The sequence below is a fragment of the Pelophylax lessonae genome (assembly GCF_965119305.1).
Source record: "Pelophylax lessonae genome assembly, chromosome: 5".
Classification (NCBI taxonomy): Eukaryota; Metazoa; Chordata; class Amphibia; order Anura; family Ranidae; genus Pelophylax; species Pelophylax lessonae.
Genome location: NC_138772.1, coordinates 40,621,408 through 40,639,111, shown reverse-complemented (window position 1 = coordinate 40,639,111; position 17,704 = coordinate 40,621,408). Strand labels below are relative to the sequence as shown.

General features: G+C 46.8%; 1 protein-coding gene across 1 annotated transcript in view; it reads left to right on the top strand.

The window, feature by feature from the left end:
* Window positions 1-3,369: 3,369 nt before the first annotated feature.
* TMEM106B (transmembrane protein 106B) overlaps window positions 3,370-17,704 on the top strand; it is a 51,476-nt gene continuing 37,141 nt past the window's right edge. The window contains exon 1 of the mRNA XM_082259823.1: window positions 3,370-3,453. The gene's annotated coding sequence lies outside the window, so the exon portion shown is untranslated. The remainder of the gene's footprint in view (window positions 3,454-17,704) is intronic.

The following is a 17,704-nucleotide window of genomic DNA, read 5'->3' as shown; positions in this document are numbered from 1 at the left end:
GATAGATAACACAGTATAAGGAGAAAAAGTTCATGCATAAAGTCCCAATAACATCAAAAGATGCCAGTCTCAATAGTGTGAATCCTCAAAAGTTCATCACCACACGGAAGAAGGAACCTCCACCTCACCACTGTGTACACCCCTTTGGTTGGACACTCACCAGATGAACACTGAATATACGCCTCAAAATATCGATATCATACATGGGACCTCCCGATCACCTCCAGACTTTGGATGTAGGCCAAAGATCCACTAAAAGTAACCAGGTGTATCTCAAAACGATAATCTCCTCGAATTGGGCCAAACAGCAAACCGTGGTGCATGTAAAGTAATGAGGTCACATAGCGTAATACTGCATATGTAAACTTTATTTCCCCAAACATATAAATCCCTCAAACATTGCACTTACAATATTACAAACATGTGAAAGCGTGGAATAAGTCAGACCTGCGTCCTGCAGCCGTTCCCCGTCCTGGTAGCTCGCTGCTCTCTGCCCTCTGTTGAAGTCATTTGCTGACGAAACGCGTCAGGATGTGGTCACGCGGTCACGAAGGAAACCTACGTCACATGCCAGACCCGGAAGTTCGCAGCTAGGTACCGAGCAGCGAGCTACCAGGATGGGGAATGGCTGCAGGACGCAGGTCTGACTTATTCCACGCTTTCACATGTTTGTAATATTGTAAGTGCAATGTTTGAGGGATTTATATGTTTGGGGAAATAAAGTTTACATATGCAGTATTACGCTATGTGACCTCATTACTTTACATGCACCACGGTTTGCTGTTTGGCCCAATTCGAGGAAATGACCGTTTTGAGATACACCTGGTTACTTTTAGTGGATCTTTGGCCTACATCCAAAGTCTGGAGGTGATCGGGAGGTCCCATGTATGATATCGATATTTTGAGGCATATATTCAGTGTTCATCTGGTGAGTGTCCAACCAAAGGGGTGTACACAGTGGTGAGGTGGAGGTTCCTTCTTCCGCGTGGTGATGAACTTTTGAGGATTCACACTATTGAGACTGGCATCTTTTGATGTTATTGGGACTTTATGCATGAACTTTTTCTCCTTATACTGTGTTATCTATCTATTTATTTTAAGTTCATATGAGTGGACTATATAGCGCTGCTAGTGTGTCATTTTAGGTGCAGCTACATGCTTTATTACCTAGTGTATACACCCTGTTTGCATATTGTTTATACTTTATAGCAGCAGCTGATTTTAGAATGAGTGTTTTTTAGCGCCGGGTGAGCAAGTTGTCCCCTGCTGTTCTTCTTTTATCTTGCTCCCATTTGTTTATTCCTACTCCTGATTTTATATTATGGGGAGCTAGAAGTGGAGTAGTGTGAACCGACTCTTACAGTGTCTTTGTCCCCACACACAGCTCAAAGCAGATGTATGTGTCAGGTAGGATTTCACTTTATTTCTCAGTTCAGAGGCAGGTTTGAAAAGATCACAAAATAACAAGAGTAAATGAGCCTGTTGTGTGCCTGGCTGCGGGGCAGAAAGTTGGGAAGACCTGGAGAGGAATCCTGTGGCTTCTACGGGAGTACTGCTACATAAAGGTAATGATGATAATAAAGATGATAGTAACAATAATAATAATAATGATAATATTAATAACAATAATAAAGATAATAATAATTATTATTAATATTATTAGTAGTATTATGATAATAATGATAATAATAATAAAAAATATAATAATAATGATGATAAAAATAATAATAATAATCATGATGATAATGATAATAATGATGATGATGATGATAATAATAATGATGATAATATTGATGTTAGTAACAATAATAATAAGGATAATATCAATACTGATGATAATAATATTGATGATAATAATAATGATAATAAAAATTATAATAATAAAGATAACAATAATGACCATGATAAATGTAATAATAATAATAATGATAATATTTTTTGTAATATTATTATTATGATATGCATAATGATGATGATGATAATAATAATGATGATAATAATAATGATAATACTAATAAAGATAATACTAATGATGATGATGATAATAGGAACAATAAAAGAGATGACACTAATGATAATAGTAACAATAATAATAATGATGTTATTAATAACAATAATAAATATAACATTAGTAATAATAATGATGATAATAATAATAATGATAATAATAAAGATAACAACAATGATGATGATAATTATATTATTAATGATTATAATCATTAGTATTATTATGATCCCTTGGGAGTGCTTGCTAACTGTGGGGGGGACAGAATGGCGATCTGCCCTGTTTACATACACAGACGCTGTTCCGAGTCTCTCGGGAACGATCCCGGGCGGCTGGCAGACATTGGGTCTGTGGGACCTGCTGATTGGCTCTTGATGTGTCCAATCACAGCGGAAGTGGGACACCGGTGGCGCCCATGCGCGCCCTCGACCAGTAGAAAAAAAAGATGTACAGGTATGTGATTTCCCACTGAAGGGCTGCCCTCCTGCATCATATATGTGTAGGGTGGTCCGGAGGCGGCTAAGAAAGATGATAATAATGATGATAATAATAATGATGATGATAATAATAATGATGATGATAATAATGATAATAATAATAATAATGATGATAATAATAATGATGATGATAATAATGATAATAATAATAATAATGATGATAATAATAATGATGATGATAATAATGATAATAATAATAATGATGATAATAATAATGATAATAATAATGATGATGATAATAATAATGATGATAATAATAATGATGATGATAATAATGATAATAATAATAATGATGATAATAATAATGATAATAATAATGATGATGATAATAATAATGATGATAATAATAATGATGATGATAATAATGATAATAATAATAATGATGATAATAATAATGATGATGATAATAATGATAATAATAATAATGATGATAATAATAAGAACAATATTAATGATAATGATAGTAAGAATAAGGCCCCCTCACAGTTGTACGACCTGAAAGTCGCGGGACTTTGACGCAGCGTGCCTGTGTAATCTGGAAGTCTATGGACCACAAGTCACATCAAAATCAGACCAAAGTAATGCAGGGACTTTGAAGTCGCACGGATATGAATGGTACTCATTGGAAATCATGGAGTGTCACTTGTCATGTGACTTTGCAGTTCCAAGTCGCAGGAGAAGTTGCAGACATGTGACAGGGGTGACTATGTTGTTATGGTGTGTAATGTTGGTGTCTGCCCGGATCTCATCATGTGCTCAGCTCTGTACTCCTCCCCCCTCCTGTAGGTAAACACAGGGATGGGATTAGGTGAGTCAGGCTCCTCCCCCCATACACAGCCCTCACTGACTCATTGGAGAGTGGCAGGGTGAGGAGGTTTGTCCTCAGCGCCTCCCCGTAGTGACGTCACGGACACGGCCTGGCCGATCAGAGACTCGGGAGAGATCGGAGCGGTGAGTATCCTCCGGGGAACCCCCGGGCCTTCCATCACGTGACCCGCACCTGTCACCCCGCACTGAGCTCCCCATCATTGTGTACAGAGCGCACTACAAGTCCCAGCATGGCCGGACTCTGTACCCGGATCTCCCACCCATCCGAGGAGCCGTGTTGTTATATAATGGGGTGTCATAGGATAGAAGTATGGGGGTTGGGGGAAGGGTCAGTCTTCCTCCATTGGTGGGCTGCTGACCTGGAGGCGGTAGTGAGTCTTCACTGGCTGCGTGCTTATTCCAGACCAATGACTGTTCTATAGGGGTAACTTCACTGTTTCAGGGAAGGTTTATGGTGACCCCGCTGTGTATTGGGGACGTTCATTAAATCACACGCTTTCCCGACACGCAGAGAAATGCGCTGCATGGGGGGAGCCAATGATTGTCATGTGTCCGAAAAATTGGTGGGCGCCAAATCGTGTTGTGTCCCCCTATGCGGGCATGGTGGGGTGCGTTTCGTCCCCCCATGCGGGTCGGTGGGGCGCGTTTCGTTAGCCCATGCGGGCATGGTGGGGCGCGTTTTGTTCCCCATACGGGTCGGTGGGGAGCGTTTAGTTAGCGCATGCGGGTCGGTGGGGCGCATTTTGTTCCTCCATGCGGGTCGGTGGGGCGCGTTTTGTTCCTCCATGCGGGTCGGTGGGGCGTGTTTTGTTCCTCCATGCGGGTCGGTGGGGCGTGTTCCATTAGCCTTTGCGGGTTGGTGGGGCGCGTTTCGTCCAGCCCACGCGGGTCGGTGGGGTGCGTTTTGTTCCTCCATGCGGGTCGGTGGGGCATGTTCCATTAGCCTTTGCGGGTCGGTGGGGCGCGTTTCATCCCCCCCATGCGGGTCGGTGGGGCGCGTTTCATCCAGCCCATGCGGGTCGGTGGGGCGCGTTTTGTTCCTCCATGCGGGTCGGTGGGGCATGTTCCATTAGCCTTTGCGGGTCGGTGGGGCGCGTTTCATCCCCCCCATGCGGGTCGGTGGGGCGCGTTTCGTCCAGCCCATGCGGGTCGGTGGGGCGCGTTTTTGTCCAGCCCATGCGGGTCGGTGGGGCGCGTTTCGTTCCCCCATGCGGGACGGTGGAGTGCGTTTCGTCTGCCCATGCGGGTCAATGGGGCGCGTTTCGTTCCCCCCATGCGGGTTGGTGGGGCGCGTTTCGTTCCCCCCATGCGGGTAGGTGGGGTGCGTTTCGTTCCTCCATGCGGGGCGGTGGAGTGCGTTTCGTCCGCCCATGCGGGTCGATGGGGCGCGTTTCGTTCCCCCCATGCGGGTCGATGGGGCGCGTTTCGTTCCCCCATGCGGGACGGTGGAGTGCGTTTCGTCCGCCCATGCAGGTCGATGGGGCGCGTTTCGTTCCCCCCATGCGGGTAGGTGGGGTGCGTTTCGTTCCCCCATGCGGGACGGTGGAGTGCGTTTCGTCCGCCCATGCGGGTCGATGGGGCGCGTTTCGTTCCCCCCATGCGGGTCGGTGGGGTGCGTTTCGTTCCCCCCATGCGGGTAGGTGGGGCGCGTTTCGTCCGCCCATTTCGTTAGCCCATTAAACCAAGCCTGAGGATGCAGTCACACCTGAGCATGGCGTCTGTGAGCGTTTTTCCAGCATGTTTCTGCACAATTGTGACACATTTTTGATAGGGATCGGCCGATACAGTTTTTTTTCTCAGGGCTGATTCCATATTTCTGGCCACCCTTCAGGCCGATAGCTGATAGTCGCTTCCGATATTCTGCACATTTAAAGTTTTTTTACTTTTACACTGTGCTTTTTAAGTTTTTTTTTTTTTTTTTGATCACATTTATTGCTGTCACAAGCAATGTAAACATCCCTTGTGACAGTAATAGGCAGTGACAGGTACTCTTTATAGAGGGACTGGGAGTCTAAAAGACCCCAAACCCCTCCACTGCACTTCCATGTATTCAAAATGCCAAGTTTCTTTGTAAATCAGTTGCCTTTAACCGCTTTCCGACCGTCCACCGCAGATATACTGCGGCAGGGCGGCTCGGCTGTGCAAAATCAGGTAGATGTACGTGATTTAGTGCTCGCGGTCTCAGCAGTGAGCGCGCCACTGGAGCTGCGCTCCCTCTGTGTTTAGACACAGCGGGAGGCGGGCCGCAGGAGGAGCGGTGGCGATCCCCGCCGGCCTCCCGTAGTCGTTAGAGAAACAGACAGAAGAACCACCTGCCTATGTAAACAAAGCAGGCGAGTCTACTGTCAGACAGGCAGGGAGAGATCAGGAGTTTCATCTAAGCTACAACCCCAATCTCTCTGTGCCTGTCACAGAACCCTCCCCCCCCCCCCCCCCCCACAACACCACAGATAGCACCAACAGGCATACATTAACCCCTTTGATCACCCTTAGTATTAACCCCTTCCCTGCCAGTGTCATTATTACAGTAACAGTACATATTTATAGCACTGATTACTGTAGTAATGTCACTGGTAACCCCAAAACTGTAAAAAATGTCAGTTAGGCATCCAATCTCTCCACCGCAATGCCGCAGTCCCACTAAAGATCGCTGCCATTACTAATAAATAAATAAAGTTCAAAAATCTATCCCGTAGTTTTTTTAATGGGAATGTTTTATAGCAGAAAGTAAAAAAAAATATATATATATTTTTTTTTAATTGTCGCTCTTTTTTTGTCTATAGCGCAAAATCTAAAAACTGCAGAGGCGATCAAATACAAAGGATATCAATTGTATTTGGGTACAGCGTCGCACGACTGCGCAATTCTTTAACCACTTTAAGACCGGAAGGATTTGGCTGCTCAATAACCAGGCCCGATTTTGCGATTCTGCACTGCGTGATTTTAGCGGACAATTGCGCGGTCATGGGACGCTGTACCCAGAACGAAATTGACGTCCTTTTTTTCCCACAAACAGAGCTTTCTTTTGGTGGAATTTGGTCATCTGTGCGATTTTTTTTTTTTTTTTTGCGCTATAAACAAAAAAAGAGCGACAATTTTGAAAATAATAACAATATTTTTCACTTTCTTTTATATGAAATTCTCAAAAAAAATGTAATAATCAAATTTTTTAACATTTTAGGCCAATCTTTTTTCTGCTACATATTTTTGGTAAAAAAAAAAAAAAATCACAATAAGCGTATTTTGATTGGTTTGCGCAAAAGTTATTAGCTACGGGTAAGATTTGTCATTTTTATTTATTTTTTTTTTTTTTTTTTACTCGTAATGGCGGCGATCTGTGATTTTTTTTTTTTTTTTTTTTACGTGACTGCGGCAGACAGATCGGACCCCTAACTGACATTTGTGACACTTTTGGGGGTACCAGTGACATTACTACAGTAATCAGTGCTAAAAATGTGCACTGTTACTGTATTAATGACACTCGCAGGGAAGGGGTTAGCAGTACTGGTGATCAAGGGGTTAAATGTGGCCCTAGGGGTGTGATTCTATCTGTGGGGGGGGGGCGTGGCTTGTGAAGTCATCACATAGACATGCGATCCTATATAGCAGGATCACATGACATCGGTGATCACTTCAGGGAGAAGGACGGATGACTGTGTATACATCAGCCGTCTGTCCTTCTCTGTCAGCTGCGGGAGATCACGAGTGGCCAGCAACCATTGGAGCCGCCGGTCACACGCACTGGCTTCCCAGCTGACGAGCGGGAGCGCGCCTCCGGCGGCGCGCGATCGCCCCCTAGCTCCTTCCCAGGCGTGGGCCGTACATGTACAGGACTTTGCTTGGGAGAGCAAGACTGCCGCCGTACATCTGCGGCGTGCGGTCAGGCAAGTGGTTAAGTAACGCAGTTCCAAATCGCAAAAGATGGCCTGGTCATTAAGGGGGTAAAATCCTTCCGGAGCTGAAGTGGTTAAAGGCCCGTACACACGTACCGATCGTCGGCAAACAAACGTCGGCGGACGAAAGATCTGCCGATTGTACGCTTGTTAGTATGATGCCTCCGACAGCCGTCAGCGCACATTCTGCAGACAAGAGTCTGTCTTGAAAGCATTAAAATTTTTGTATGCCGACACCAGAACGGCCGATTGTTCGCCAGTCAGTACAGAAATCAGCCGACAGACCGCAGATTTGCAAGACTGGGCATGCTCAGAAAAGAAAAAACACAGGGAAAGTGAACCATCACATGACATCACTTCTGCAGTCGGCTGTAGTCGGCGGACAAAATTCTTGTGCAGTCTTTGCACTTTTCAACAGACACCGACAGCCCGGGGACAAAAGACGGCCGATCGTCGGCTGACGATCGGTACGTGTGTACGGGCCTTAAGGCTCAAGTAACCGGAAAAGATGCCATGACGTTGCTTCTGGGTTTTTACATCCGAGACCACATCAGAGCCGATTCCGGAATCGTTTTTAATTCTCATTAACCACTCCTGCAAACTCGATCGGGTCTCTGATCACGATGTCACTTCCGGTTTACTCGGCTGCCAGTGGCGCCAATTTCAAAAGACTGTCAGTATTCTGAATTGCAGATTTCGGCATTTTGAATACATTGAAGTGCAGTGGAGGGGTTTGGGGTCTTATAGACCCCCGATCCCTCCATAAAGAGTCACTGCCTTTTACATTCCTTGTGACAGCAATAAAAGTGATCAGATTTTTTTTTTTTTTTAAACAGTTAAAAATAAAAAAAATTAAATTAATAGAAAAAAAAAAATTACAATTTTTAAAGCACTCCTGCTGGCGTGAGCTTGCACACGAAAGAAAACGCATACGTAAGTTGCACCTGCAAATGAAATCTGTTTTCAAATCACACATGCGGTATTGCCGCGATCGTCAGAGAAATAGCAGTAATTCTAGAAAAAGACTTCTGTAACTAAACTGGTAACCATTACATTTTTTAAAGCGTCACCTATGGAGATTTTTATTGACTGTAGTTTGTCGCCATTCCTCGAGTTTGCGCAGCTTTAAACTGTAACATGTTGGGTATCTATTTATTCGGTGTGACATCATCTTTCACAATATACAAAAAATGGGCTAACTTTACTGTTTTTTTTTTTTAATTCAGTGAAATGTATTTTCTCTTACGTCCTCCGACAGTCGCCGCCTCTTCATATTCGTCACATATGGGTATTAGACTTTGCTCCGAAGGAGTAGCTAGGCAACAGAATATGTTAACATTAAAGCTTTTAACATATCCCACCCTCAAGGGGTGGTCCCCTCAGTCAATACCCTCCTACTTCCTGCAACCATATCTCAGTTTTAATGTCTAGCTTGTCAGGAGTGGCTGGCTCTCTCTGTGCTGGGGCTTTGTGCCCCAGACTCTTTCTTCTTTTTTGATTTTTTGTTTGAGTTTTCTCTCTACCTTTACTTAGCTGTTCTTTTTGTCAGCATTAGTTAGCTCTTCGGATGAAGAGGATCATGCGGGCTGGGTCTCGGGCTGATCCCCCTGGTCGCAGGTCGTGGGTCAGTGGCTTCCCAGCCTGCCATCGAGTGTTCAGCCAGGTAACGCTCCTGGCACAGTGAACGACCCATCCCTGTTCGGTGCAGGGATGATTGGTGAGGTGGCTACCTCACTGGACGCTGTGCGGTTTCTTAACCCCCATTCTGTGCGTCTTGTATGCGACTCTCCCTGCCTCATGTGCAGCGGCTTGTTCACCTGTGCGGGTCCCCCACACCATTGTGAGGTAAGTGTATCTATGTGGGGACCTGTCTGTCTGGGGGGGTGTCAGTCTGGGACTGTGTAACCTGCCTCTATTCACACTGTTTGTCTCCCTATCACTCGGCTGCATGCTGTGGGCTGCAAGGGGGGGGGGGGAGCTGTGTGACACTGTGTGTGTCAGCCTTGTCAGTGTGAGAAGCTGTGTGCTGTGGGGCATGTTTTGGACATGTTTGGGCACTATACAGCGATCGCTGCGGCGATCTAACATGTTTTTTTATATACAGACATGTGTGCATTACTGTACTGTGGAGCAGCGGTTTCGGCGCCAAACGGCGCCATATTGCCTACACTCGCTCCGGCCGCATGTTCTACATGCATGGCGGCCATTTTCTTGTAGCCTCCCATAGGCTTTCATAAAGCGCCCTGGCCGCATCACTTCCTCTTCTCCAGGAACACCGATCGAGGCAGCAGCAGCGGCGAGGGTCTCCTCAGGTTATATCCTTCTTATCCATTGCCTGTGTCAGTTTTATTGTCCCTGTGGGGGTCTCATTGTGCTTGTGTGTGGTGCGGTGGGCTGCGCTCGCCGCGCTTGTTAAAGGGGCAGTTAACCCTTTATTATCCGGCATTTGTAATAGGGGCAATGGATTCTCAGGAGGGCAAATTTCCTACCGCCTTGTTGGAAAGCCAGGGGACCGCTGTTTCCCCCCCAGGGGGGGATTTAGCCACTATTGTGGCTGGCCTTGCTGCTCAGGTGCAGATGCTGGTGGCTGCTCAATCTACTAAAAGACCCAGAGTTGCTCTTTCCTCTGATTCTGAGGGTGAAGGTGATGGGGCTGTTATGGCAGGGGCCTCCTTATCGGGGTCCCGCTCCTCCCTGGATCTAGTGGGGTCCGAGGTGGAGGCTGAAGTTGAAGGGGTTGATAATTCTCCCCCTGGCTCGCCTGAAGAGCTTGCACTCATGGATGAATTGATTGCTTCCATAAAACAAACGCTGCGTTTGCAGGATGAAGTGTGTCCCCCCGCTGCCTTGGCGGCTTATGGGACGCAAAGAAAACGCAGGACGCCGCAGGTTTTTCCCTGCAATGATGATTTTCAGCGCGCTGTTAAGGAACAATGGCGCAATCTACGCAAACCTTTTGCTGTACCAAGTAGGTTCAAGCTGCGTTATCCTTTCTCGCCTTCCACTGATGAAAGGTGGTGTGTGCCACCCCCAGTGGATCACGCAATTGCGGTTTTAAACAAATCCACTGCGATTCCTGCAGAGGATTCCCCTGTGTTCCGTGATGCCACGGATAGGAGATTGGAGTCTCTTGCCCGTCATACTTATTCTGTTACGGGTTCTATGCTTAAGGCTCTGTTTGCCTCTCTCATGGCGGCCCAGGCGGTCGCAAGTTGGACGCAGATGCTTAGGCGCGTCCTAGTGGCCGATTCGGCCTCGCCGGCGACCCTGGATATGGTGGATCAAATCCACCAGGGTGTCATGTATCTGTGTGATGCGGACTTGGACCTAGTCCCGTTGGCTGCACGTGTGCACAGCGTGGCGGTGTTGTCTCGCCGCCTGGTTTGGTTGAAATGTTGGTCGGTGGACCAATCTTCACGTAAGACCTTAGCCAATCTGCCTTATGATGGGTCTCGCCTTTTTGGGGAGTCCTTGGATGTGTTGATTAAGGGGATCACCGGAAGTAAGAGCCCTCTCTTGCCCCATTTCCCCAAGGCTAAGGGGGCTTCTGGGAAGAAGCATGCTAATTTTCGGCCCTTTCAGGGGTCCTTTCGTGCCTTTCGGTCGCACTACAAGGGCAAACCGTTCAAAGGTCAAGGCTCTCAGAAGAAGCCCTGGTCTGGAAAACAGAAGTCCGGTCAATCCGGATCCGCAGCCCATAACAGTGCGGCCTGAAGGGGCGCCCTCACCCAGTTTTGGGGTGGGGGGACGCTTGCTTGGTTTTCTTCAGCCCTGGTTGGCCCGCGTGCGGGACAGATGGGTTCAGGAGATCGTTCGATCTGGTTACAAGATCGAGTTTCTCTCTCGGCCGGAGAGCAGATTTTTTCCCTCAAATCTTCAACTGTCTCCAGAGCGTTTGCGGGACCTGCACCTGGCGGTGCGGGACCTGAGGGCTCAGGGAGTGGTAGTTCCGGTGCCTCATCGGGACAGATTTCGGGGGTTTTATTCCAATCTGTTCACCGTGCCCAGAAAGGAGGGCAAGGTTCGTCCAATTCTGGACTTGAAGGCTCTGAACCGCTCTGTGCGGGTTCGCAAGTTCCGCATGGAATCCCTGCGGTCGGTGGTGGCTGCCCTGGTTCCGGGGGAATTCATGGCCTCCATCGATTTGAAGGATGCGTATCTTCACATCCCCATTTTCGAGGGTCACCAGAGGTACCTTCGATTTGCCATTGCGGAGGATCACTACCAGTTCGTGGCGTTGCCTTTTGGTCTCGCCTTGGCTCCGCGGGTCTTCACCAAGGTGCTTGCACCGGTTCTGGCATTATTGAGGGCCCAGGGCATTTCTGTCCTGGGGTATCTGGACGACATTCTGGTTCGGTCTGCGACCAGCCAGGGTCTGGAGAAGGACCTGTCTGTCACGATGCAAACTCTGCAGGAGTTTGGTTGGACGATTAATTTTCCAAAGTCGACACTGAGTCCGTCGGTTCGTCTTCCCTACCTGGGAATGATTCTGGACTCGGTGCAGGCGAAGGTCTTCCTGCCGGAAGACAAACTCAGAACTCTTCAGGAGGAAGACCTTCTGTGGTGGCTCCAGTCCCCGATGGTGTCCGGGGGCAAGTCGTTTCGTCCTATCTCGTGGACGGTAATCACTACGGATGCCAGCCTGTCGGGCTGGGGTGGTGTTCTGGGCGTTCTGTCCGCCCAGGGGACTTGGTCGGAGGGGGAGTCCTCCCTTCCGATCAACATTCTGGAATTGCGTGCGATAAATCTCTGTCTTCATCGCTGGACGGACCGGCTGCAGGGCTGCCCGGTTCGGGTGCAGACGGACAATGCCACGGCGGTGGCCTACATCAACCACCAAGGGGGCACCAGGAGTGCCCGAGCGGCTCGAGAAGTGGCCGACATTCTGTCTTGGGCCGAGACTCATGTCCCGGCGATAACGGCGGTTCACATTCCAGGGGTGGAGAACTGGCAGGCGGACTATCTGAGTCGCCAGACCCTGGATCAGGGGGAATGGTCTCTCCACCCGGCTGTCTTCCAGATGTTGTGCGCGAAGTGGGGTCTTCCAGATGTGGACCTGTTCGCGTCTCTTCTCAACAACAAGGTGAGAAGGTTCGTGGCAAGGACGCGCGACCCTCGGGCAGACGCGTCGGACGTGTTAGTGGCCCCGTGGCATCAGTACAGGCTGATGTACGCGTTTCCACCGATTCAGTTGCTGTCCAGGTTCCTTCGCAGGTTACACTCGGAACGCAGCACGGTGATTCTTGTGGCACCGGACTGGCCTCGCCGGTCCTGGTACGCAGACCTCGTGAATCTGGCGGTCGACGCCCCGTGGCGTCTGCCTCTTCGAGACGATCTCCTGTCTCAAGGGCCGATATTTGACAACAAAGAGAGAGCCGCTCAGGTGTTAGTTCAAAGGGTGGTGCTGGTCAGATCCGCCGTCCAAGCTATGAAGAATCCAAAAAAGTAGACCGCACTCGGGAAAGTAAGATGAAAACAATCAAAACTCCTTTATTCTTCTTCGGTGTAGCAGACAGACAGTACAATGCACATAACAGACGTGCCCGGTTAACGCGTTTCACGAATTAAATCGCTTACTCATAACCATACACTGTGGAGCTGTGGAAGCCGACGTACATTTGTAGGTAAACCAAGGAAAAGGGAGGTGACCGAAGAATGTAATTACTTGCACCTAGAATTAATTAATTGATGAGAAACAGATGTAAGTTCAGCAAGTCCACAGTCCCACGGTGAAAGGCAGATAGATACAAAACTCCTTCACCCAGTGGGGGAATGGAGGTATACATACAAACGATATAAAACCATATTGATGAAAAATACAAAAAAATACAATAAAATATACATATATAAAATATAAAACAATGGCTGAAAAATCAGGAACCAAAAAATGAATAAAAAACTATTTTTCTTTATCATCAAATGTTTTTGAATGCTTCAAACCCCGGTGGCGTAGACATGATAGAAAAAACACACAGTGTATGTGAAAAATGGTCGTTCAGTGTGTGGAGAGAATCTTTAAAATGTGGATCGTAACTATGTGAAAAAATCGTGCGTAAAAAAGATATAAATTGGAATAACATACCAAATATATTTACTGATATTGATCCCAAAAAAGGTTAAAATAAAAAATATAAAAATGTGTAAAAAAAGTAAAAATAAATATAAAAAATGCTGGTGAAAAAAGAGGGAAAAGAAACCACAGTATTGACAATGGTTGAATGCACTAAAACCACATGAATGAAATGAAGTAGTGATGGTGAAAAGTGTGGAGAAAAAATATGAAGAAAAAATGAAGAAAAAATGAAAAAATGAAAAAATGAACTCATGAATTCATGAATATAGAAAATAATTGTAATGGTAAACAATCATGAGTGATAGGTACAATAGAAATGTGAATTGACATATTAATGAGGACGACTCGTATGAAAAATATATATAAGGTGTAAAACATAAATAGTCACGCTTACCGGGGGATGAATACCGAAAAAAAGTTTATAGGTTCCCAATTTTTGCAGATGTATCTAAACTGACACCAAAATCGCCATGTATAAACTCACTAATTAGAAGTAATTAATTGAAAATACATAATTCAGAGAATACACTCGAAAATAGAGAAACATATATGCAAAATATAGAAAAACCCTTTCATGAAAGTCATTCTATGAAAGTATAATCCGCTTGTTTGAGTGTATCAGTGAATAATGGAACATATAAATATGGTGAAGATCCAGTAAACATCGATATGGCATGGAGGATCACCATATATAGAAAATATAATAATGTATAAACTGGAATGGCGGCATGGTGTTTCCTTGGTTTACCTACAAATGTACGTCGGCTTCCACAGCTCCACAGTGTATGGTTATGAGTAAGCGATTTAATTCGTGAAACGCGTTAACCGGGCACGTCTGTTATGTGCATTGTACTGTCTGTCTGCTACACCGAAGAAGAATAAAGGAGTTTTGATTGTTTTCATCTTACTTTCCCGAGTGCGGTCTACTTTTTTGGATTCCTCAAGGGCCGATATACCATCCTGCTTTACAGTCGCTGGCTTTGACGGCCTGGCTGTTGAGACCGAGGTCCTGAAGGAGAAGGGTCTCTCCCCAGAGGTCGTTCATACCTTGATCAACGCGAGGAAGTCTTCCTCGGGGAAGGTTTATTACCGTACTTGGAAGGCCTATTTTGCCTGGTGTGAGTCCAGGGGGTTTTCACCCCGCACGTACTCGGTTTCCCGAGTGCTGTCCTTCCTTCAAACGGGTGTCGATCAGCGTTTGGCGCTGGCTACTATAAAGGGTCAGGTGTCTGCGCTGGCCGTTCTGTTTCAACGTCCCGTGGCTTCCAACTCCTTGGTTGGCACTTTTGTTCAGGGAGTGCGGTATCTGGTTCCTCCTAGGAGGGATCCTCTGCCCCCTTGGGACTTGAATCTCGTTCTGTGTTACAACGTGCTCCTTTTGAGCAGATCAGGGAGATCTCGTTGTCTATGTTGTCCAAAAAGGTCGCCTTTTTGGTTGCGATCACTTCGGCTCGCAGAGTGTCGGAGCTGGCGGCTTTGTCCTGCAAGTCTCCGTATCTGGTTATTCATTTGGATAAGGTGGTCTTGCGACCTAATCCTTCTTTTCTTCCGAAGCGAGTTTCGGAATTCCATCTTAATGAGGATATTGTCTTGCCTTCGCTGTGCGCGAAGCCTAAACATCCAAAGGAGGTGGGATTACATTCTTTGGATGTTGTTCGGGCGATAAGGGTTTACCTTACATCGACTGAGTCTTTTCGAAAGACGGATTCCTTGTTTGTTCTTCCAGAGGGTTCTCGGAAGGGCATGGCGGCGTCGGCCTCTACCATCGCCAAATGGATCAGGCAGACCATTGAACAGGCCTATGCTTTGCAGGGGAAGGTTCCCCCTGTGCCTGTGAAGGCGCACTCTACTAGATCTCTGAGTACGTCTTGGGCCTGTCGTCATGGGGCTTCTGTAGCCCAGGTGTGTAAGGCGGCGACCTGGTCGACCGTGCACACTTTCGCAAAATTCTACAAAGTAGATGTTCAGGCATCTGCGGATGCTTCCTTTGGCCGCAAGGTTCTTAGTGCGGCGTTGCCCTAGGGTCCCTTGTGGGGACCACTGGCTGTTGGGATAAGTTTTTTATTCCCTGGTTATTTGTCTTTTCCTGGGTTGTTGCTCCTGTTGAGCACCTGTTTTTTCCTGTTGCCCAGCTGGGTTCCTTCCTTTGGTAAGGTTCCTTTCTTTGATGCGGAGACTGCGTTGCCTTTTCGGCGCGGATGCATTTCCCACCCCTCATGTTTGCACTGCTTTGGGACGTCCCCATATGTGACGAATATGAAGAGGCGGCGACTGTCGGAGGACGTAAGAGAAAACTGAATTTTTGTAAAATCTTACCTGTAAAATTCCTTTCTCTGAGTCCTCCGACAGTCGCCGCCCCCGCCCCTCTTTTGGGGTTTGGTTGTATACTCTACTGCTATTCCACTGAAACTGAGATATGGTTGCAGGAAGTAGGAGGGTATTGACTGAGGGGACCACCCCTTGAGGGTGGGATATGTTAAAAGCTTTAATGTTAACATATTCTGTTGCCTAGCTACTCCTTCGGAGCAAAGTCTAATACCCCATATGTGACGAATATGAAGAGGCGGCGACTGTCGGAGGACTCAGAGAAAGGAATTTTACAGGTAAGATTTTACAAAAATTCAGTTTTTTCCAAAAAAATTGCGTTTGAAAGGCCGCTACGCAAATACCGCGTGACAAAAAATAATGCAAGGACCGCCATTTTATTCACCAGAGTCTTTGCTAAAAAAATATATGTTTGAGGGTTCTAAGTAATTTTCTAGCAAAAAATACTGATTTTCACTTGTAAACAACAAGTTTTTTCATATGAAAATTCTCATACGACAGGCTTTTTTTCTGTTCTTTATTATTTCTGATTTTTCTTGTACAAAAATCGGTACACAATAAACGAAAATCTTTAGTTTATTCCCGTACGAGAGAAATTTTGGAGCTTGTCCCTACGAGAATTTTCGTAGGAAAATTCTAAATCGTCTGTAGAAAGTTGTGTACACACTAAAATTTCTTATTTTCCTGATTTTCTTAGTGTGTACGAGCCTTTAGCTTCTGCTAAAAAAAAAATTTAGAATTAAGTTATTTTTCTCCTTCACTTACGTGCGCTGGTGTGGCGCTGACGGGCACAGATTGACATTACTTATGGGCACTGTTGGGGCTGCACTAATAACAACACTCATGATCAGTGTCGCGATTTGTCAGTTACCGGCTCTCCTCTCCTTACGCGCTGTCAGCGTGAGAGGATTGCCGATAACCGGTGTTCTGTCAGAAAACCATACCCCATCAGATTTCCCTACCTACGTCATTTCCGGTGCGGGTTCGTCATGCACCAGCTGTAGCCGCGCCACACATCCTACTGCGCATGCGCAGAATAGGTAGGGAATTTGGATAACATCGTAAGGGGGTCAGGCAAAAGTCCTACTGCGCATGCGCACCAACGGATTTGGCAGCGGCATCTCTTATAACAAACATTTATCCGATCTCCATGGCAGACCCTGCGCCGAGCCGACAATCCTATTCCTTACCCACACGTGCACGCCCACTGTCTCATTGTTGCGTCGGCGCAGTGTGGGGCATGGAGATCGGCTTGTCGGGTCAGTGCAGTGTGGGCCATGGCGATCGGATGGATGTTTATGATAAGAGATCCCGCTGACCGACCCGTTGGTGCGCATGCACACTAGGACTTTTGCCTGACCCTTACGATGTTTTTAAAATTCCCTACCTATTCTGTGCATGCCCAATGGAACGTGTGACGCGGCTACAAGCTGCTGCATGATGAAGTCACAGCTGATCTCAACCGGAAATGACGTAGGTAGGGAAATCTGATAGAACACCGGCAATACTGTTTACACTGTGATCAGCTGTGATTGGACACAGCCTGTCACATGGTAAAGAGCCATTGTGATTGGCTCTTTACCCCGATTGATGATTCGTACACAACAATCACAGATCTGCGCTGATGCGCGCCAAGGGGGGCACGCAGGAAGCCCGATCACTGAAGAATGTCCATAGACGCCCTCTCGGCAATGTGAGCCCGCACTGTAGCCATCTTTCAGCTGTAGCGTGGGCGGGAGGTGGCTAAAGAAAAGAATAAACTACAGTCAAACATTGTGGAGGTTGACTGATGTTTTGAGGTTATTTTGCTACTTCAGGCACTGGATTTCTTGACTCTGTGCATGGCATTGTGAAATCTGAAGACTACTCAAGAATTCTGGGGTGCAATGTAGGGCCCAGTGGCAGAAAGATAGGTCCCTGTCAGAGGTCATGGGTCAATGACCCAAAGCACACGTCAAAAAGTACCCAGAAATGGTTTAGGACAAAGCACTGGAGAGTACTGAATTGACTCACTATGTGAGGTTGGCGAACACTGTGGATCACTATGGGAGGTTGGGGGGCACTATGGGAGGTGGAGAGCACT